Below are 22,284 nucleotides of genomic sequence, written 5' to 3' on the forward strand. Positions count from 1 at the left end.
GGAAGCAGCTCGTCGGAGCTTCCCCTTTCTCCTCCTTCCCCGAAGCCCTCACCCCAGGCCCCTCTCCTGCTCCGCCCACCCATCCAGCCCCGGCCAAAGCCGCGCTTCCGCTCCCCCGGCCTCACCTCACCTCATTCCTGGGGGGGTCGCTGGTGCTCGTTGCTGGCGTCCCTTCTGCCGTGCCCGCCCCCTGCCAGGGCTGTTCCTTCCGAGGGCAGACGGGCTCAGAGATGGGGCAGCTTCTCAGGCGCGCGGCGGCCTCGAGCCAGACTCCGAGGACGCTTGGGTCAGGCCGGCGCCTCGCCGACGCTGCCCGGCCACCAGGTGGCGCTAGAGGCCAGCTGGGTGGCCAGCCCCGCCCCGCTCCCGTCCCGAGCGGGCCCGGCCCCGGCGTGGCCCCGCCCCCAGCCCGCCGTCGGAGCGGTGCCCGGATAGATGCTGGGACTTACCGCGCGCGTCTCCAGCTCGGGCGTGGTGGTCCCGACCGTACCCGGAGTCGCAGGGAGTCGCCGCTGGAGAGGGGCTCGGCGCCCAGCGGGGACTGCAGGTGTGTGGCCGGGGCGCGGGGGCGCGGAGGGCGCGCGTGGGGGCCCGAGGCCGAGACAGAGTTGCCCGCGGACCGTCGGGGAGCCGTACGCCCTAAGAGCATCAGCTGCAGCGGGTGGGCTGGACAGAGCCTGCTGTCTTCTGGCTCCGTGAATAGGGTCCACTGCTGGGGACGGGATCCGCACACATGCGTGCCCAGTAATCCCGGAGATAGAAGGGCGTTTCGGCGACTGTCCGTCCTTATCTAGGTAGCCACTGCTGGCCGTGTCTGTGCGGTCCGAGCGTGGCCGCAGCCTTCTGCTGCCTCTTTTAAGGCCGCCCTTTGTCGTGGGGTCAAAGAGTCTGCCCTCCCGTCTGAGAGCTCTCTCGGTGAGCCTTCGCATAAAGGGTCCTTAGCCACCAGGACCTCTAGCGAGCGTGGGTCCCCAGACAGTGGCTGCTGTCAGCGGATTCGTGTTTACACCCCGGGTGTCCCTGTGTGACTGTGTGTGCGTGTGTGCGCGCGTGGGCGTGCGTGCTGGCCTATCCCAGGCCTGGGGTAAATAAGCAAGTTCAGGTCAGTAGGAGGAAGGAGATTGTTCGGAGGGAAAAGGAAGGCGAGATGAAAGCAGCTGGATGTGGTATCAAGTGAGTTGCAAGCCTCCTGCAGAGAGGAGGGGTGGGTTTAGGCGAGATGAGGGCCAGAAGTAGGCCAGGTCTGCCTCCGGGGTCCTGTCTGGGTCCCCTTCTCTTCCTGCCTGTGTGGTCGTTCTGTCTTCTCCTCCACAGCTCCCTTCCTCCTGGCCTGGGACCACCCAGTAGGGCACTGGTTCCCAGAGCTTGTTAAAACACACATTCTCCAGGCACCCCCTACAGCACAGCTTTCCAAGGGTGGGGTCTGGAATCTGTACTTTTCTAAAATTTGAATAAGCTCCTGAAGTGATGGGGCCGGTGCCGTTGCTTGGGAACCCTGTGTGGTGTGGAAAGGAGGTGGTGGGGGGGGGGGGCTCCGGCCGTCCCGGCTGGCACTGGGTGTTTGCAGAACAAGGGAGTGGACGTCTTGTGCTTACCTGCTTCCTCAGTGTGGCCATCGCGGTGTGGGTCCAGGAAGACAGAGAAGACAGTTTCAAATGGTCCAGCTCTCTCTTCCTGCTTCAGGGTACCCTCCTCTGCTTTCTGGAGAATAACTAGCTGGGACGCTGGGTAGGGACAGCTCAAGGTCTTTGTATGCTGGGCCTCATTGGGGTTTTAAGACCCCTGCCAATCTCTTAGGTGAAGGATGACAAATTATCTTCTCTCCACAAGCTGTAGTGGAAGAGGACCTTCTGCCTCCCCTCCCTGTCCCTCCCTCCCTCCCTCCCGTGCACCCCTTTTCATTTCTTTCGAGAAGAATCAAGTGGAAGCTAACTGGGTGAAAAGCACGTTTGGGGTTACTGGAAGGGTCGTGATGGGGAGGCTTCACAGTGGAGGCTGCTCCGTAGTCCCAGGTTAGTGGTTGATCACGAGCTTAGTGGCTGAGAAGTGGGAGGAGAGCCAGTCGCCTTTGCGTGGGCAGCCCAGCGTTGGAGGCCCCAGCTTGGGTTCAGACAAGCACTCAAACAGTGTTGACTTGGTATTAGTTCAGAGAGGCTCACCCCAAGAAACCGAGCTGGCCAGCCCTGTGGGACCTCTGTGAACCAGAAGGCTTGTCTGGTGCAGCTGTGGGTGGGCTGAAAGCCTGGATCAGCTTCTTAAGAGGGGAAGCTTCTGGAGGGGCAAGATAGGGTGGTCGCCAGCAGCTCAAGGGAGAGGCGTGAAGTTTTGAACTTTGAGCTTCTGTCATAGATGGGGTGGGAGGCGGACAAAGGAAAGACTACATCTGACTTCTGCCCAAAGGCAAGATGAGACACTCCCACAGTGAACATATATTACATATTAGGGTATTCCATCAATTCGAAGATGTACATATTTTCACTTTTTTTTGAACAATTCTGAAATCGAGATGCATCTTACCATCCATGGTATCCTACCATTATAATAGGAGCAATATTTCTTTCTTAATGGCACACAAAATAATGGTGCATCTTACAATTGATGGCATCTTTTTTTAAATTTATTTACTAAATCAGAGTTTCTAAAACCGTTCCAGCTGTCCTGCAAGATGTTCCACGAAAAAGAAAAGGACTCCTGTCTAAACGTTCATGAAATAGGAAACCCTGTTCCCTCCCTAGAGATTTATCAAGCATGCTAGCACAATAAAGTCTGTGAGAAGTCTTATAGGTGAAAAAGTGATTTAATTTTTTTTAACATCTTTATTGGAGTATAATTGCTTTACAATGGTGTGTTAGTTTCTGCTTTATAACAAAGTGAATCAGTTATACGTATACATATGTCCCCATATCTCTTCCCTCTTGCGTCTCCCTCCCTCCCACCCTCCCTATCGCACCCTTCCAGGCGGTCACAAAGCACCGAGCTGATCTCCCTGTGCTATGCGGCTGCTTCCCACTAGCTATCTGTTTTACATGTGGTAGTGTATATATGTCCATGCCACTCTGTCACTTCGTCCCAGCTTACCCTTCCCCCTCCCTGTATCCTCAAGTCCATTCTCTAGTAGGTCTGCATCTTTATTCCCGTCATGCCCCTAGGTTCTTCTGATCATTTTTTTTCTTTCTTTTTTTTTTTTTTTTTTTAGATTCCATATATATGTGTTAGTATACGGTATTTTTTTTCTCTTTCTGACTTACTTCACTCTGTATGACAGTCTCTAGGTCCAACTGATGGCATCTTATTCAATTCTGTTAAACACGATGTGTGTTTTACAGATATGGGGGGATGCTTTCGATGTACACAGATACACACAGAATTATGTCATTCTTGTAAGTGAATTTGCACACATCACTTTTTCCGGTAGCTCTACCTTCTAAACACCAAAACTTTCATGGCATCCAGTTTTAAAGGAAATCTTTGTCAAACGTGTCGCTTGCCTTTGTAGATCTAGCACACGGTATGTGCTTTAATAATTTCTTGAAAATATCAAACGGTTCTACCTGCCGTATTGTACCTTGGGTCTGCTCGGGGCAAAATTTCTGTCATCTTTCTTTTCGTCCTTTCCCCCTTTAGCTATAACTTCATGGTGTTGGGCAGCGGGCTAAGTACTTCTCCATTTCCTTTAATCTTCACAGCCACACTCTGAGGTCGCTACAGCTGTTATCTTTATTTCATGTGGGGGGGAAACTGGGGGCCGAGACCACACTGCCAGGAAGCACCAGAGCTGGGCTGATGACCAGAGATGACCCAGCCCAAGTGGCAGCCTGTCTGTACCTGTGGAGATCGTGGCTTGTAGCGCATGACTTTGGGGGCCTGAATCGTGGCCGTCTCCAGGTCTTTTCTGTTTGCTTCCAGGCTAGTGGCTGGGAGGTTATGGATAGTTGGGTTATCAGCTAAGTGACTTCCGGATACGCGAGGTATAGCTGTAGCAAGGTGCGTGCGATTGGAGGGTGGAGGCCGATGAATGGGAAAAAGTGGCACAGAGCAGACACTGGCTCCTTCTTGTGTCTAGCGGCTCTAGCAGTCGGGGCACATGGCTTTGAGCTTTGGAGTTTGTCCTCAGCGGGAGACGCCTGCCTCCAGCCTTCCCCAACTCCCAGCCCAGCCTCTTTCCTGTTGCCACGGTGACGTAAGGCAACCAATCTGAACAAGTCACTTTTCAGCTGCAAATCCTTCAGAGCTGCTCTTGCCCTCTGGAGAAGGTCCGTAACCCTTAGCGTGGCTAGCAAGGCCCCCTGCCCCCCAGCCCGGGTCACCCTGCCTGCTTCAGCTCCTGAAGCTCGGGCAAACCTCTGTACCTTTGCACGTGTTCTTCCTTCCCTCCACGTTGCCCTTCCCTTCCTCTGCCTGCCCAGTGGAGCGTGAGTGCATCCTTGGATGCCCAGCTCCAACCTCATCACCTTTAAAGTCTTTCCCAGTCCCCTCCTCACTCCATAGCACTGGCCACCCTGTCCTTCCGTCCTCACCGTGCCTTTCATGTCCTACCAGAGCACTGGCCCGTCTGGCCTGCAGGGTCTGAGCATCAGTGACCAGCCGTCTGATGCTCAGCCTGGCTGTTCAGCCATCACCACCGCAGGATCTCTCCCCAGGATGTCTCAGGTGAGAAATCCCCTCGTAGCAGCAGCAGGAGGATGTGAGTACAGGGAGGTGTGAGGGGCAGAGGGTGGGGTGCAGAGGGAGTGGTGCACTTTTCATTTTCGTGTCCTCCAGTCTTTCTGCTGTTGTTGTTGACCTAGGCAAATGAGTCTGTGTGGTTTCCTCGTGGGGGGCAGGGCTGGGCTGTGAAGACTAAAGGCAGCTTCCAGGCTTCTGCCTCTTGTGGAGTCAAGGGACCGTGTTCCTGCCTGACTCCTCCGCTCCCAGCCCTGTGACCCTGGGTGAGTCCGTGTACGTCTCTGGGTGTCAGTTTCCCCGTCTCCCTCCAAGTGCACACGAGATGCTTTCCATGGCCCCTTCCTCACCTCCAACGTGCCATTCCTTGGCTTAGCACTTCTGCACGGAGCACCTTCCGGGTGCCGGGCACGTACTGGGCTCTGAGGATCCTGAGTGCGACAGATAATGTTCCTGCCCTCGTGGAAATTAGTCTAGTGGGCAGGACACTAGACACATATCGTGTAATGACAGTCGTGACAATGATGGGGTCCTCTGAGAGTACAGAAAGGGAGCCCAGTATAGTTTGGGGGTTAAGGAGAGGCTTCCTTGAAGAAGTCACATTTGAGTTGAGACTTGAGAGACACAAAATAGAAGAAAATAGCAATGCTAACAAAAATAATTCCTAACACTGAGCAGACACATGCTAAGCGCTCTTTGGGTGCACCCTCTCAGGTATTCCTTTCGGCATCTCTGTGGGGTGTGGGGTCCTCCTCTCCTGCGAGAACGAGGTGAGATAACTGTGGCATAGACCAGGGGCTCATCCCCTGTGCCCCATCTCCTCCTTCCTTGCCCCTCCCCCATACTCCAAGGTCTGGCTTCACGGCATTAAGGCCATAAGCGCTGTTAGGGGGCGCCTCCCTTTCCCTTTGCACTGATCGTCGCCAGAGAACGCGTTTCGTTGCTCCCTGCAGGAGTCCCCTGCAGGAGTCCCCTGCATTTGTGCTTTTATGTTGGCCATCCACGGAAAGCCACCGCGTAGTCTACTGGCCCTTCATTTCGTCTGTCTTGGAGCTGCTGTCCTTGCAGGGTTAAGCAACCCGATTTTGTGTATTCTCTAAGAAGTCACCTCTTCAGCCTTCACATCCTTCTTCTTCATCCCAAGTTTTCTTCCCAGGACCACGATGTCTCTGCGGACGTACCTCTGGCTTTTGGGTCTGAGCATTTGTTCCTGAATGGCTTGGTGGTTTTGACTCGTGTCAGGCAGTTCTCCCCACGGCCATTTCCATGCAGCCGGGCTGAGGCCACCCACCTCCTCAGTGCATTTTCTGGGTGAGATCACATCCACATCTGCAGCTCTTACGGAAGAGTTTTGAACCCTCTCTCAATAACGGGCCTCTTTGAAAACTGATAAAGTGATAGATCATCTCCTCCACCCCCTACCCCCCTGGCAGAAGGCACACACACACACGCTCTTGCAAAGTTTTGCAGAAAACCTCAGGGTCTTCTCAGACCTCTGCTGTCCACCACGGAGCCCAGGTGAATAGCCTGTGTTGTGGAAAACAGGACTTTGTCTTCACTGATTTCTTTGGCTAACCCCCAGCACAGCTCCACGCGGGAGTTGGCTGTTGTCAGAGGCAAGGTGGGGTGATGATGGGTCGTGAACACATGCAGGCTGCAGAGGAGGCCGCTGGTGACTCCCTGGGGTGCTCTCGGGGCTCCGTGCAGGGACCAGTCCCGAGCCACATGCGCGCTTTCTGGGTTTATTGTCAAGTCTTGAATTCAGTCCGTTTCCAAGATGATTAAAGAACATTACTTTGGCTAGTGGTGTCCTTAAAAGAAACCCTCTGATCCGCGCGCCCCCCCAACCAGGGAGCTAGATTTAAGGCTCCAGAGAAGCCAGAGACCACGAGACCAGAGAAGGTGCGCGTTTGTACCTCTTCGCACGAAGACACTGTCCAGGAAGCAGAGAGGCAGCCACTGCTGCTGTTTTTGCCGCATGTATTCTCACGGCCTCCCGCATGCCCAGGGACTGGGGGGAGCCTGAGGCTTTGTTTCACTGATGTGGTCACAGCTCTTTAAGGGCCGATGCCTTGAAGTCAAGTGTCACGTGTGAAGGAAGTTTTCTTCAATTCCTCATTTGTAAGGATTTGTTAAAGCATGAATGGAAGTCAGGTTTGTCAGTTACAACTTGAAGCATCTACTGGGAAACTCTCGTATTCTTTCACCTTGAGATAGATTTGCACGACATGTTATATTATTAACTTCCTTCTGCTCTGCTTGCACTTCTGGAATAAACTCTACTTGGTCAAGGAGTTTTGTTCTTTCCGTACAGCGCTAGGCTTGATTTGCTGCGATTCCCTTTAAGATTTTTGCATCTATGCTCGCAAGTCAGGTCGGCCTATATTTTCCATTCCCGTACTGCCATTTTCAGGTTGTGATGTGCTGGTTTTGTGACGTGCTGGGTTTGGAGGCATTTCATCTCCTCCTGCACCCTGCGGACAGCTTGTAGAGCTGGGAATGATCTGTTCCTTGGAGGCTGGGAGAACAACTCTGGTCTTAGGTCTTCCACTGCTGGATTCTTGGTTTCCCACCCCCCCCAAGCCTTCCTCTCCTTTTCTCTCTTCCTCAGTCCTCCCACGTACACACCTAGCACCTCAGTGCTCCCAAGCTGGAACCCGAGAGTCATCTTTGATTCTTGGGTCTCCAACAGTCAGCCAGTAATTCCCATGAGTCCCAACTTTCTCTGCCCTTTGGCTAAGGGAAGGCCCATTTCCACGCTTAGATGCTTCCATCCATCTGGAGAGCAGTTCAAGGCCAGGGGCTGTGTTTAGCGGGGATGCAGATAAACCACGTTATACCCGGAGAAAGGTAACCAAGATAGTGGTGGCATAATACAAAATGTTTACGGAAGGAGAGATGTTCTTCTCTAAGAGGATGTAAGGGAGAAGTCATGTCCATCTTTAGATGTTTGAAGGGCAACATCCTTTGGAAAAGGTGAAGACCTGCCCTGTGGAGGTCATTCTCCAAGAAGGAAAAGGGACTAATGAAGGGAAATTATAAGGAGATAGACCTCAGCTCGCCACAAGGAAGATCTTGAAGAAAGTCAGACCGGATTAACAATGGAATGGGCGGCCTTGTGGTAGTGAGTTCCCCATTGGGAGATGTATTCGGGGAAAATACATGTCAGATGTAGAAACTAAAGCCATGAGAATGGAGACGGAGATCACTTCATTTCTAAGAGTTGGTAGCTCTCCAGATCACAGTGGCCGTGTCATACTGGCTGTAGAAAAGTTGGTTGTTCTGAGAACATGATTTGAATTTAAGAAATTCAATGGCCTTGAATAAACAGATCCCAAAGCTGGGCAGTCCCCTTACGAATCCCACAGCCCTGCTTCACAGCCCGTTTCCCCAGACCAGGAGCCTGTTGGCAGTTAGAAAACCAGAGCCGTCCATGGTGAGACCCTGGAAGCACGAGTGGACACCGGGCTGCTTGCCCATATCCTGTGCTGGAGAAGGGGCTTTTGTGATGGTGGTGGGGGTCTCTTGTTCTTGCCTCCTTCCAACACCTGGTGAAGTAGACTACTTCAGAGTCACCTTCCTGTGTGGCTGTCACAGATAAACTCTCAGGGCCAACCCCCCCAACCAGGTTGCGCTGGAAATTACTGGCCTCTTGTTCTTGGGGTTTTCGAGCCAACGTTTTGTGGGCCTTTGCATCTTGCATTCACTTCTGTACTGACATCTTGGGAGTTTCATTTTGAGAAAACCCCAAACTCAGAGCTCTCCTTGGCCTGTTGCTGTGCTTAAGAGAACACAGGGGGCTGTGGTGTGAAGTTCAGGCTCCAGGATGGGAATAGAAGATGAGCTGTCTCATCCTAGCTGTCCCCCACTCACCTCCTTGCCTCTCTGAGCCTGTTCCCTCTTGGATCAATGGGCTGTATATTCTGACACCCCATGAGTCTTCAAAGTCTGCTGTCCTAGAGTACATCAGTAGGAGCTGCTCTGACGGGCTGAGCAGAGAGGGGACCCGCTCCTTCCTTCATGGTACCCATGTCATGGCGGGACTCGCAGAGACTAGAGTCCTTCTGATCACGGTGGTGCCCTGCCTCCCTCTGCCCAGGCTTCTCTACTGGATGGCTTCCTCTAAGGTCATTGGTGGCCTTGTAATGGCAGATTCCAATGGCCTCCTCCCAACTGCATCTCTCTCTGCAGTGTCGGTAGCATTTGCTGCCCAGCACCCCTTGCTAGAGCCTCTTCCTCACCGTGTGCACCTCCTGGCGTTCCTCTGCACATTTCTCTTCTTGCCGGCCGTGGATGTGCTTAGCTCCCTCACCCCAGACCCTTGTCTCCAAGCCCATGCTGGTCATTTTCACCATTTCAACATCAACACACGCCCAGAGCCCAACTCTTCATCCACAGAGCAGGCTTCCTCTCCAGACTTCCCCATTTGGGGGTCTCTAGTGAAACCAGACTCCTGGTCTGGAGATGTCGCAGTCACCTCTGAGTCCTTCCTCCCTCTTCCTGTCCCCGCTCTCCAGCCAGCTTTGATGGTGCTTCCTTTCCCCCAGGGTTCTTGCTTCTTCTCATTTCCCCATCGTCCTCCCGGCCACACCACTCAGCTTTCGTCACCATCACCGTAGGCCTGCTCATGGGCCTTCCGGGCCCTGCTCTCTTCCTTGCTTCCCCAGGAGATTCTTCTAAAGAAACTCCTTCGTCATCATACTCAGAAGCCTTTGGTGCCGCCCGCCTCCTAGGGAAAGTCCAAAGTCCAAGGTCTTGTGTTCTAGTTTCAAAGCTGAGTCCCGCTATCTTCTCCATGAATCCACACCCTCTCCTCCAGCCTGACTCAGGTCCCCCAAGACCTGATGGGTGTTCTTACCTCTCGCCTCCCCCTCCCGATGAGGAAAACTTCCCAACCATCGTGTTCAGTGCCAGCTCCCCACTGCAGGGCTGGCATCTGGTGATGCTCAGCTCGTGTTCGGTGCATGAATGATTGCCTGGTAGCAGCCAGCACAGAGGAGGCCTGGGTCAGCCCCGGGGGCTGATGACTCGGTGTCTGAGATCTCTGTGGGGTTCAGTCATCCTCTGGGGATGCACCCTCCAGGCATCTCCCTGGATTCTGTGGGCATCTGAAGGGGCAAAGCCCTGTGTCTTTGCAGTCCAGTACGGGCGAGACAAGGCAGATGTCCTCCCCTGGGGGGCTTCAGACCCCGGAGCCCCTGGCAAAGTCCAGCTGCTAAGCCCTGGCTCCTTGGGAACTTCCGTCCCACCCTCCAAGTTACTCAGATTCAAGGCAGCAGCTCTCTAAGTCAGGGAGCTGGGAAGCCCTGGGGAGCTGCCCCGGGGACAAGCCACTCCCAGGCTGGTGACCCCGCCTTACACAAGCCTGGGGAAGTGTCTGTTTGCAACATGGTGTTTACAAGGCAGAGGGGCTTCCTGTCTGCCTACCAGGCAGGCTGTGGGGCAATCAGGAGCTGTGTCTTAAGGGGAGTGGGGCAATGAAATGCTTGGAGGATTTCTGAGGATTCTTCAGACATCCCAGGGGGTGCCTGGCCGTGCTGACCCTGGTAGACGCCAAGGGTGAAGTGGAACGAGCTCCAGTTTTTAAACTGGGAGAAAGTTAAGTATGACTGATAATAATTATTAGTTTGCACATTGCCCTTTACAGAAAGCATTGTTAACAGTCGTGGCCCTGCTAGTTTAATGTGCGGGCCATCAGAATGAAAAGCGGTTCCCTTCTGTCACTCCCAAGCAGGGATGAGCTGCTTTTTCCTTGCCTTTTTTTTTTTGGTGAAAGGGAGTTATGCTTTGGGGAGGAAAGAAGGCTTTCTGGGGGAAGGAGAGAGTAGTGGAAAGGCCTCCCCAGGAGAGAGAAACTTTCCATTCTACTTCCGAGTCCATCCAAGGTGGAGAGTGACGCGCCTCTCTGTGCCCACCTGAGAAATGGGCTGAGACTGGCCCACCCACCAACCTGGAACCAACCGGCATGGCGCCCGCAAGAACATGGGCCTGTGTCCAGGGCCCCTGGCTATCTCTGGTTTCCAACATAAGCACCTGGAAAGGTCTGGGAACGTGCCTCGTGATCTCTTGGCTCTGGGGACAGGAATATTCCAGGTTCTCTCTCTAGAGAATGGGTGATCCAAAGATGGGGCTCACCCTCTTTACATGACTTCTGAGGACCTGAGTTTGTTTACTGTGGTGAATTCTTTCTCTGAACCCATTAGAAAAAAGATGCAGAACGTGAGCTGCCCCTCCCCCCACAGGGCAGAGGTGCAAGGGACACCTGTGCCACCAATGCACTAGCCTGCCGGTCATGGTGCGATAATCCTGGTTTGTGTAGGGAGGTTTGCTGTAAAGTGCAAAGGAAGAAAACAGTAAGGGCACAGCCCTTGAAGAATCTGATACTCAAACCTCCTACTTGAAAGTGGCAGAGGTTGGCCTGAGGGCTGGGGTTGAGAAGGGAGGTGAGAAGTTGAGTTGAGCAGGGACTAGCCTTGTGTGGCATCAGGAAAACACACTTCTGAACAAGTGAGGCTACAGGACTCAGGTCCAAGGCATGTGAACTGTTCCGGGGTCGGGAGAGGAGGTCGTTCTAGAAGGCACCTGAGTCAGCTGGAAAAACAAGATGGCGGGGACGTGTGGGAATTGACAGAAGCAAGCCCCCAGTACTGGGCCAAGTACTGGATGCAATGGATGCAGAAGGAAATACCACCAACTTCCCACTCCCCTTATCCTCCCTCCCCGGCCCAGGTGCTATCACTGTCCCACATTCTCGCTGAGATGGGTGTAGCGGCTAAGAACGCCCCTTCTTGTGCCAGCCCTCATCCCTACTGGGTTCCCGTCAAGGCTCCTGTAGAGGGAATGTTGGAGGGATTGGGTTGGCCTCATGGTTGGGTCCACAGCTCAGTCCTCTCAGAGAGTCCCGTTGCCCCTCCTCCCCCTACCCATCCAGTGCTTTTGAAGATGTGATTACTTCCCATTGACTGTGTTACTCCTAAGACCTGCTCAGTAGATGGAGGTGGGAACGTTATTATTTTTTTAATTAAAGACTTAATTTTTTAGAGCAACTGTAGGGTTACGACAGGACTGAGAGGAAGGTCCAGAGATTTCTGCACATGCATAGCCTCTCCCATTATCAACACCACTCACCAAAATGACACTTTTTTTTTAACCAAGGATGAACCTACATTTAAAAAAAACTTTTATTTTATATTGGAGTATAGTTGATTGACAGTCATGTGTTAGTTACAGGTGTAGAGCAAAGTGATTCAGTTATACCCACACAAGTATCCATTCTTTTTCAATTTCTTTTCCCATTTAGGTTATTACAGAATACTGAGCTGAGTTCCCTGTGCTCTACAGCAGGTCCTTGTTGGTTATCTATTTTAAATACAGTAGTGTGTACATGTCAATCCCAAACTCCCAGTCTATCCCTCCCCCCCCACACCCTTTCCACCTGGTAACCATAAAGAATGAACCTACATTGATACATCATAATCTTCCAACGTCCATAGTTTACCGTAGGGTTCACTCTTGGTATTATACATTCTATGGGTTTTATAAATGTATAATGACATATATCTATTATTATAATATTATACGGAGTATTGTCAATATCCTAAAATTCCTCTGGGCTTTGTCTGTTCGTCTCTCCCCCTCCCCCTCCCCCAGGAAAGCACTGATCTTTTTATTATCTCCATAGTTTCATTTGGAGGACATAATTTTTCACTAAACTATTTGATCTTGTCTAGGGAGGAAGAGTTTTGTAATCCCCATACTTTATTCTCATGGTACCTTCTTATCAACCCATAAACGATTATCTCCAATTCATTTACCAAAACAGTACCCTCTCAACCTGAATTGCTTCAGTGCTGGCCAGTTAATCCAGTTTGCTCTGAAGAGTGTCTGACCTTTAAATAACTCAGTCACCGCTGCTCCCCACAGAGCGGGATACACAGAGGTGGGCACACCATATGGGAAAGATATGCTGCTTCTCTAGAGGATGACTTCGGCTTTCCAAGGGAATCTTGGGTACATCATGTAGTCTCTATTTAAGGTCAGACCATAAAACACAGTCTACAAATTTGAGGAAAATCCCACCCGCTGTATCTAAATGACACAGTAATGGACAAACAAAAACATAATTTTGCTTCTTAGATAACTCAGTGTTGGCTGAAATATTGGTTAGTATATTGGTGTTTTTTATTTCGGAGAGACCCAAAATGGTAGTGGCTTAAACAAGATAGAGCTTTATTTCTCCTTCATGTAACCACAGTCTGAGCATAAGTGGTCCAGACTTTACATGACAACGTCGTAGGCTGGGAACCTATGCTCCTTCTGTCTTGTTTTTGCCTTCCTCAACATGTAGCTTTCATCTCATGGTGCATGATGGCTACTCTAGCAATTGCCGTCACATCTGCATTCCAGCTAGCAAGAGGAAGAAAGCAGCATGCTTATTCCTTTTAAAAGCATGATTTGGAAAGTACACTTATCAACGTCTACTTATATTCCATTGGCCGGAAGGTAATCAGGTGGCCACACTTAGCTACAAGGGGATCTGGGAAATACAATCTAAATTTTCAAAAAATTATGTTACTGTAGAAGAAGGGAGAATGGATATGGAAAGACAGTTATGAGTCTCACCCACATTTGAACTTTACTAGTTTGAGATCTTTCTGAATCTTCACTGTCGTATAACAGTTCTTTATCCCTTCCATCGTGCAGTAGCCTACCTCCTAAGCCCTGTTGAAAACTGTTAATAAAAAAATGACATCCTGGGCTTCCCTGGTGGCAGAGTGGTTGAGAGTCCGCCTGCCGATGCAGGGGACGCGGGTTCGTGCCCCGGTCCGGGAAGATCCCACGTGCCCCGGAGCGGCTGGGCCCGTGAGCCATGGCCGCTGAGCCTGCGCGTCTGGAGCCTGTGCTCCACAACGGGAGAGGCCGCAACAGTGAGAGGCCCGCGTACCGCAAAAAAAAAAAAAAAAAAGGCATCCTATACCAAAAGGTGGAATCAGCCCAAATGTCTATCTCCAGACAAATGAGTAAACAAAATGGGATCTGTACGTACAATGGAATAGTATTTAGCCTCAATAAGGAATGCAGTTCTGATATATGTTATAGTATGGATGAACCTTGAGGACAGTATGCTAAGTGAAATAAGCCCATCACAGAAAGACGGTATTGTCTGATTCGGCTTCTATGAGGTACCTAGCGTAGTCGTACTCATAGGGACAGGAAGTAGAATGGCGGTTATCGGGGGCTGGGGAAAGAGTGAAGTGGGAAACTAGTGTTTAATGGGGACAGAATTTCAGTTTGGGAAGATGAAAAAGTTCAGGAGGTGATGGTGGTGATGGTCACACAACAATGTAAATGTACTTAATGCCACTGAGCTGTATATTTTGAAATGGTAAATTTTATGTTATTTATATTTTACCACAATTTTTACCATGGCATGCTCTAAAGGATCAAAAGCAGAGTTCTCCGGCGTTTTAGGAGAGGTGACCCCCAGATGAAGACCCTTGGCTGTCTCTTTTTTTTTTTTTTTTTTTTGCGATACGTGGGCCTCTCACCGTTGTGGCCTCTCCCGTTGCGGAGCACAGGCTCCCGACGCGCAGGCTCAGCGGCCATCATGGCTCACGGGCCCAGCCGCTCCGCGGCATGTGGGATCTTCCCGGACCGGGGCACGAACCCGTGTCCCCTGCATCGGCAGGCGGACTCTCAACCACTGCGCCACCCGGGAAGCCCTCCTTGTCTCTCTCGAGTGAGGTTCTTAAGCCAGTGGTGATTCCATTTATCTTGTGGTCATTCTGCTCACATTTTTTTTTACACTGTCAGGGGCCTGTAGCAGGATTTGCTAAAATTCAGATGTGCAGTTTTTGTGCATTTTCTTGTATCACCTGTTTAGTTGGTGAATTCCATTCTAGCCCCTGGTGGTCCCTGGACCCTTTCCTGAATGTTGTCGGGGGGGCTGGCAGACTCAGAGACTGTAGTTTCCAAGATTCTACCTTTTGTAAAGTTTTCCAAAATTGGGACAGCCTCTTCTAGGGTTTGTCCCCGTCTTTCTCTGTCTGTCTCACCCTCCGTCTTTGTCTCGTACATCTTTCATTTTCTCTGATCCTTCAAAGATTATTGGTAGCAGTTCCCTTTCACAACCTCAAGTTTCTTTATGACTCTGAGAGGTATTTATACTCATCTGCAATCCTCAACTCATTTTAAGCAACTCAACTCTATTTGACTTTAGAGCCCTCTGTGTCGGCGGACCCTTCTCCTCCCAGGCTCCCCCGACCCCCTTGCTGGTGTGATCATCTAATTCCCAAGGCCAGAGTGACACTCACCCATTGAAAAATTTGCAGTAGCTCCACAGGGCCCTGGAGTAAACCCTTAAGCACTTCACTTGGCACGTAAGGCCATTCTCAGTCTGACACCCCAGCCCGGGCATCTTCATCTCCCGACGCCCGTGTCATGCTTTATCCTCCGGTAGTTCTGAATGCCTGGTCGTTCCCTGCAGGAACCAAGCTGTCTCACATCTCTTGCCTCTGTCCATTTTCCCACCCCCGTGCCTGAATCCCAGGGCAGCTTCTTCCTGTAGACTTACCTTGGGAGTTACCTTCTTGGAGAAGCTTTGCTAATTGACCTTGGCCCTCCTCCATCACACCTGTCCCATGTTAACTTCTGCGGGGATGCCTCACCCATTGGGGAGGGTCTAGTTGGAGGTTATTTTGAAAGGTGCTGCTCTGAACTTTCTGGTGCATGTCTTTTTTTGTTGGTTTTTTTTTTGTGGTACGCGGGCCTCTCACCGCTGTGGCCTCTCCCGTTGCGGAGCACAGGCTCCGGACGCGCAGGCTCAGCGGCCATGGCTCACGGACCCCAGCCACTCCGCGGCATGTGGGATCCTCCCGGACCGGGGCACGAACCCGTGTCCCCTGCATCAGCAGGCGGACTCTCAACCACTGTGCCACCAGGGAAGCCCTGGTGCATGTCTTTTGAGCATGTACCCGGGGGTGGAATTGCTGTGTCATGGGGCAGGTTGTGCTGTGGTGGGTACCGCTAAACGGATTTCCATTTGGAAAGTGGCTGGACCAATTCACGCCCCACCTGCAATCATGAGGGTCCAGGTGTTTCACATCCTCACAGTGTTCTCCATCTTTTTCGTTTCAGCCATTCTGGTGCATGTCTAGTAGCATCGCATCGTGGTTTGAATTTGCATTTCCCTGGTGACTGATGAAATTGAGCACCTTGGCATGTTTATTGGCCACTTGGAGATCCTCTCTTGTGAAGGGTCTATTCATGTCTTTTGGGCGATCTGTCTTTTTCATATTTTTTTTTCTTGGTGGTGATCCTACCACATTGCTTGGTGACCTTCAGAAGCCCATCTTCCCCTCTGACCATGAACTCCTTGAGATTTCTGGACCCCCCCCCCCCCCCCGCCAGCCGCAGTACCTAGAAAGACCCTCAGATAACAGACACTCAGTACATGTTTGCTGTTGACTAAATAAACCGTCTTTGATCCATCCTTCCTGGTAGGATAACCGTTCTCCTTGAGAAAAAAGATGGAGGAAATAGCCATGGAGCAGTTCTGCTTTCTCTCCTGCATCTGTAACTGTGCCCCCATCTTTCGTGAGTGGCTAGCCTAATCTCTCCAGGTTTAGGCTCTGAAGTAGCTCCGTGGGCCCTTTTTGATGTCTTCTGTGTTTTCCTCAAGCCTCCCTTTTGTGACATGCTCACCCCCACTCTTTTGTGATTTTTCTTGGGGACCTCACTTCCCACTTCTATGCACACCCCACGAAGTCACGCTGGCCCCTGATATCCCCCCTCTTTTCTCTTTCATGAGACTCTGTAGCTTGCCTCCAGAATTTAATTTTCTGAGTTTCTTTCCCTGCTAAGCCATCCTCTCCGATTCCTGGCCCCTTAGGAGTCTGCTTCCTTAACGTCTAAGACGGGGGTCTGACTGTCTAGCATTTTCTTCTGGGATTAGTCCACACTTTGAGATGAGGTGGTCATTTCCCCCTGTTTTCCCCTCACTCCTATTTTACAAACCTTCCGTTATTCTCGGTCAGAATTAAAGACACAAGATGGAATAGTAGTTTTCCTCTTTGCTTCCTTGCCCTTCCAAGAGATGAGATGATCAGAGGAGCAAGCCTTTCTCAGGTGGCCTGGTTTTCACCTAAGTCTCTAAGGAGACACCCAGCTGCCGTCCAGGTAAAGCACGCGGCCATGCCTAGCCTTGCAGTGGCTCAGTTCTGGGATTCACACGAGGAGAGCGGCACCCTCATCTCAGTCAAGCTAGTGTGCGATCCCACGTGCTTCTCTCTTCTGTTTTCTTTCTTCAAACCTCTTGGTTATCCACTTAGTCATTCATCATTCGTTCATTCATCCAGCAAATACGTGCCGGGCACCCTTCCAGGTCCTCATGGAATGACGTCCTGATGGGGCTGGAGGAGAGAGACAATAAGCACGCTATCGTTTATTATTCATATAATAAGTAACATGAGTAGTGTGTCAGCTGCTGATAAGACAGGTGGAAAGGGCTTCCCTGGTGGCGCAGTGGTTGGGAGGACACGGGTTCGTGCCCCGGTCCGGGAGGATCCCACATGCCGCGGAGCGGCTGGGCCCGTGAGCCATGGCCGCCGCGCCTGCGCGCCCGGAGCCTGTGCTCCGCAACGGGAGAGGCCACAGCAGGGAGAGGCCCGCGTACCGCCAAAAAAAAAAAGAAAAGAGAGAGAGAGGTGGAAAAATAAAGCAGAGGTGCCAGAGGTTTACCAGAAGATTGCATTAAGAGCGTAACATAAAGACCGGAAATAGTGAGGGAGTTAGCCAAGCAGACATCTGGGAGCAGAGCACTCCAGTCAGAGGGAACAGCAGGTGTAAAGGTCCCGAGGCAGGTGTGTGCCTGGCATGTTGCCCTGGTCATTCTAGTCCACGGAATGTGGCAGCCGCCATGCTGGTGTCGGCGTAACTCAGTATCTGAAATGAAGGACAGTGTATCAGCCATGTTTGTATCTACCACAGCATCCAGCAAAGTATCTTGTGGTCATATATACTCCATAAGAGAAGTTTCTATTCGAATAAGTGAATTTAGGTTGGACACCATCAAGGACCCTTTCATCTCTGAATTGCTGTGATCATCTTAGTTGCCTGGTGGCTTGCACCCATCTCTGAGTAGCTTGCTTTCTAGCTGTCCCATCTGGGCTCTTCTGAACACATGGTCCGGTGGCTTCTGGTCACGTCGCCTGGTCTCTGTCAGGGTGTGGGGTCTACACTGGATATGTATGTTCCAGATACTATTGCTTGTAACAAACTACTCCAAAACAGAGTGGTAGAAGACTCTAACCATTTTAATATGCTCATGGATTCTGTGGGCCAGGAATTTGGGCAGGGTACAATGGGGATGGCTTGTCTGTGTTCAGCGATGCCTGAGGCCTCAGCTGGGAAAGCCTGAACCGCTGGGGCCTGGAACTCTATATCAGAGTGCTCGCAAAGTGGCCACTCCACGTGGCTTGGGCTTCCTCACATCATGGCGACCCCAAATGGGTGGTTAGATTTCTGACGCAATGACTCAGAGCTCCAAGTGCAAGTCTTCTAGTACGTGAGGCCGTAGCTGCATCACCTTCACGGCACAGCTTGGGAAGCCGCACAGTGTCACCTTCACCGTCATCTGTCCGTTGAAGCAGTCACTTCAAGCCTGCCTGTGTTTGAGGGCAGGGAATCAGATTCCACCTCTTGCTCGGGGAAGTGGCAAGGCTGCCTTGTAGAAGAGGCCGTGGGATGGAAAATGTTGTGGCCGTCTTTGCAAAATACAACCTTGGGACGTGCCTTCTATTTCCCTGGGGAGGAATTCTCGTTTTGTGTTGTCACTGGGCCGTGGTGGATTTTCAGATGTCTGCTTTGTACCCTGTCCAGCGTAAACTCCCAGTGTAAGAGGGTTGCTAGGACCAGCAACCTTCCTCCTCCCACTTCTCAGCCCCTGGGCGGATGAGGCTCCCCGAGGCGCCGGGGTGGTGGGTAGTCAGGTACAGAGCAGGTGCTCTGTAAGAGTGTGCACAGCCCTGGGGCGTAGCAGCCGAACCTGTGTAACTGTCGTTCTTTTGCTAAGTCTGAGGACGGTCTCGGGTCGGAGAATGTCCTTGTCCTTAAGGGATGCATGCTGAAATATGAGATGGAACCATAGGAACTTGCTGATACCTGCTCGCGTTTAATACGGTTCAGTCTAATATTGAGGTGTGATTTGTCGTGATATCCGCAACCTGCACCTTACTTTCAAACGGTTCAGCAAAATATGTATGTGTATGGTGTCGACCTGAGAATTGGGTCTACCCACTGGAGTGCAGCCAGGTAGGAGGAGTAAAGGCTGAGAGCAGAGGGAGGCTGGGGCACTTCTGTCCCCCTTCCTCCATCCACAACCCCTACTGGTAGCCTCCTTCCCAGCCCTGCCTCTGGGGGGAGAAGGGGTGAGGGGGGTGTTTCTGGTGGGGCTCAGTGGGATCTCTGCAGGGGTGGGGGAGGGATGGCAGCCTGGGGCTCTTGAGTTGTCTGCTCCCTGGAACGCCCCACGTGCTCCTGACCGGAAATTCTCAAGGATTCAGACCTGCATGGGAGCAGCCCATCCACGTGCACCCTCCGAAGGGGTCCTCTGAGCCCCACGGACCTTCTGCTTCCCTGTTTCCCAGGCGGCATCCTGCTTCCAAGTGTCCTCGAGCTGCGACCTTTCGGGTGGCTCTGCCACATCCTGTGCCCGGGTACCATTCTCGAAGCACAGCCAGATGTGCAAATTCTGCGGCTGTGCCCGGGGCCGAGCACAGCACAGCTTGCTTTTCTTGGAAGTCATTGGTGATTTGTTAGAAAAACAGGAAACATTGGGGCTGCTGGTGTACATTCTGCCTTTTTTGTTTTTGTTTTCGAACCGCTTTCATCCGTCTCAGTCTCAGGACGTTTTAAGGGCATTTATGCTCTACCCGGCCCTTCAGGCCTCCTCCTTGACATTCCTCCCCACCTGTGCGTCCTCTTTCTCTCTCCCTCTCGCCTTCTGCCGCCACCCTCCACCCCACCCCCAATCACTGCTACGGGGAGGAGGCAGGTCTAGGGAGCCACGGACACAGGTGCCGCATCTCGGTGATGTATGTAACTTCGGGCACGTGCTTCTGGGGAGTCTGGCTTCCCCGCACCTGCCCTTCTCCTCCTACCCCGTCCCCCACCTTTATCACGGTGGTTAGACAGGAAGCAGAGTGGTCTCTGCCCACCGGGACCTGCTGGGGCAGCTTCCTGCTGCTGACACACGGGGGCAATGCGGCTGGGATGGGAAATCCCTCATCCCTCCTGGGTCAGACTGGAGCTGGAGGTGTCCTCGGAAATCACTTTATCTCTCTGGGGACACAGAGGCCCCAGGTTGGATGCCTTGATTAAAAAGGAGGGACGGGAGGGGGTGAGGAGGTCTGGGTCCGGCTCTGGCCTTGCTCCAGACCATCCCCTCCCTGGCCGTGTCTCAGAAATGCAGAGGTGGGGCCTGTGGTCATTTTGTGCATTGAGCATTGGTTAAAGTGCCCGAAAGTGCTGCTGCTTCTTGGTGTCCCTTGGCGAGTTTTTCCTGGGTCTCATCTTGTCAGGGGTGAGCTCTGAGCGTGCCCGGTGCTTGGCTTGGGGGTGTACTCAAGCCTTCTTGCTGTCTGTTCCCCACCCCATAAGGTATCATGATGGAGACGCCCGTTTCCCATTTTATGGATGGAGAAACTGAGGTCCAGAGAGGCTATGTGGCTTAACCACTGTTCTCTGCCTCTCTGCCCAGGGAGCCCCCCTGACTGGGCTTTGCCCTGGGTTCTCACCCAGTGCCTCTGCACCACGCCAGCAGCGGGGGCCTCCCCCTCTCCAGGGGGAACCGAGCTTAGGGGCTGCCTTTCTGAAGTCATATGAGAAGTGTTATATGAGAGATGAGAAACTCCCCAAACCTCTCAGGGGCGATGTTTGAAAAAGGCATTAAACTGTCCGGAGAGAGATACGCGTGGTAAGACAGAGACTAAGATGGGAACCAGCCCAAGAAACTGAAACACTGTTTAGGGAGCTTCCCAGAAAAGATGTGGTTTTGAGGAATTCTGGGCTAGGGACGGAGAGTGGGTGGGAAGGCAACCCGTCCTCGCACCGGGACTCCTGAACGTCCAGGGCAACAACAGGTTCTGGGAGGGTGGGGACAGGGGCAGGAGGCGTGGGCCCTCCCTCCTCTCCTGCCCACATTCCCATTCCTCCTGGTCCCACAGCTTCTGGGGAGCAGAGACTCTCACCCAGCGGTCTGTGAGCTTGGATGGGAAAGATGTGACATCTTTATTGTCACCCACCTCTAACTGAAGTTGAGTGTTTCCTGCCATGAGCAATGTAGGCAACAAACCAGTTACACTATTAGTAGCACCTGTGAACTGATCACCAGTAGAAATCCAGATGTTTTCCTGTCACTTTGCAGTTGTTGTATGTACTGCAAACATCACTTATGCCTTTTATTACTTCAAAGCGATGCTAATGATTAGACCCACTGCTGGATTTTGTTATTTCATGTGTAATGAGAAGAACAGATATTACCATGTTGAAAGTCTGATTACTGCAAACAATTGAGAATTATATTTCAGTGTAATTCATTTCCTCTGCAGTCCCATGCATTTTATTTCGTGCGTTTAAAACATTATTCTGAACGGGGTGGGGGGGCGGTCTGTAGACTTCTCCAGTGGGTCTAGGGCATAACGAGGTCAAGAATACCCACTATTGGAGCATTTAGGTAAAAAAATTCTAGGTGTTACCTGACAGCTGAGGAGGGCTTTGGTGTTAGGCAGACCTGAGTTGGCATCCTTGCTGCAGACCCTGAGAAAGTGGCTTTATCTCTCTGACCTGTAGTTTCCTTATGGTATATAGAGATAAAAGAAGGTCTATCTTGAAGGACTGTTCCATGTGCAAGTGCCGGGCAGGCATTGGGAACCATGGTGGGTAGTAGCTGGGGGTAGTGGCAGTGGTTTATTCAAGCCCATGAGACCCAAGCAGGATTCTTTTTTATTACAGAGGAAACTCCAAGCTAAGTTCATTTCTTACCATCCCTCATACAGAAGGGAAAACTGTATACCTGGATAATGCCTGTCATCTTTTTCTTTTGCTCTGGACTGGGAGCAGCTAGCCCCCAGGTATCCAGTGTGAATCTTGGTCCATAAATTGAAGTATTTAAGAAATAACCACGTCCAGGCAATGGAATAGTATTGAGTCATAAAAAGGAGTAAGTACTGTTACATGCTACAACATGGATGCACCTAGAAAACATGCTAAGTGAAAAAAGCCAGATGCCAAAGACCACATACTGTATGATTACATTTCTATGAAATGTCTAGAATAAGAAACAGAGAGTGGATTAGTGGTTTTCAGATGATGGGGGAAGGAGAATGGGGAGTGACTGCTAATAGGTATGAGGTTTCTTTTTGCGGTGGGTGTTAAAAATGTTCTCGATGTAGGTCGTGTTGATGGGCATACAATATCACGAATATGCTAAAAACCACTGAAGTGTGCCCTTTAAAATGATGAAGTTTTTCTTCATGTTTTATTTTATTCATTTATTTATTTATTGGGCTGCACCAGGTCTTAGTCGTGGCATGTGGGATCTAGTTCCCTGACCAGGGATCGAAT

General features: G+C 51.6%; 1 protein-coding gene across 2 annotated transcripts in view; it reads left to right on the top strand.

Moving 5' to 3' along the window:
• The first annotated feature begins 400 nt into the window (after positions 1 to 400).
• The window catches only part of PIK3R5 (phosphoinositide-3-kinase regulatory subunit 5), a 70,922-nt gene continuing 49,038 nt past the window's right edge, over positions 401 to 22,284 (top strand). For both annotated transcript variants that reach the window (XM_032617913.1, XM_032617914.1), the window contains exon 1: positions 401 to 547. The gene's annotated coding sequence lies outside the window, so the exon portion shown is untranslated. The remainder of the gene's footprint in view (positions 548 to 22,284) is intronic.

Source organism: Phocoena sinus, chromosome 20 (genome assembly GCF_008692025.1).
Source record: "Phocoena sinus isolate mPhoSin1 chromosome 20, mPhoSin1.pri, whole genome shotgun sequence".
NCBI lineage: Eukaryota > Metazoa > Chordata > Mammalia > Artiodactyla > Phocoenidae > Phocoena > Phocoena sinus.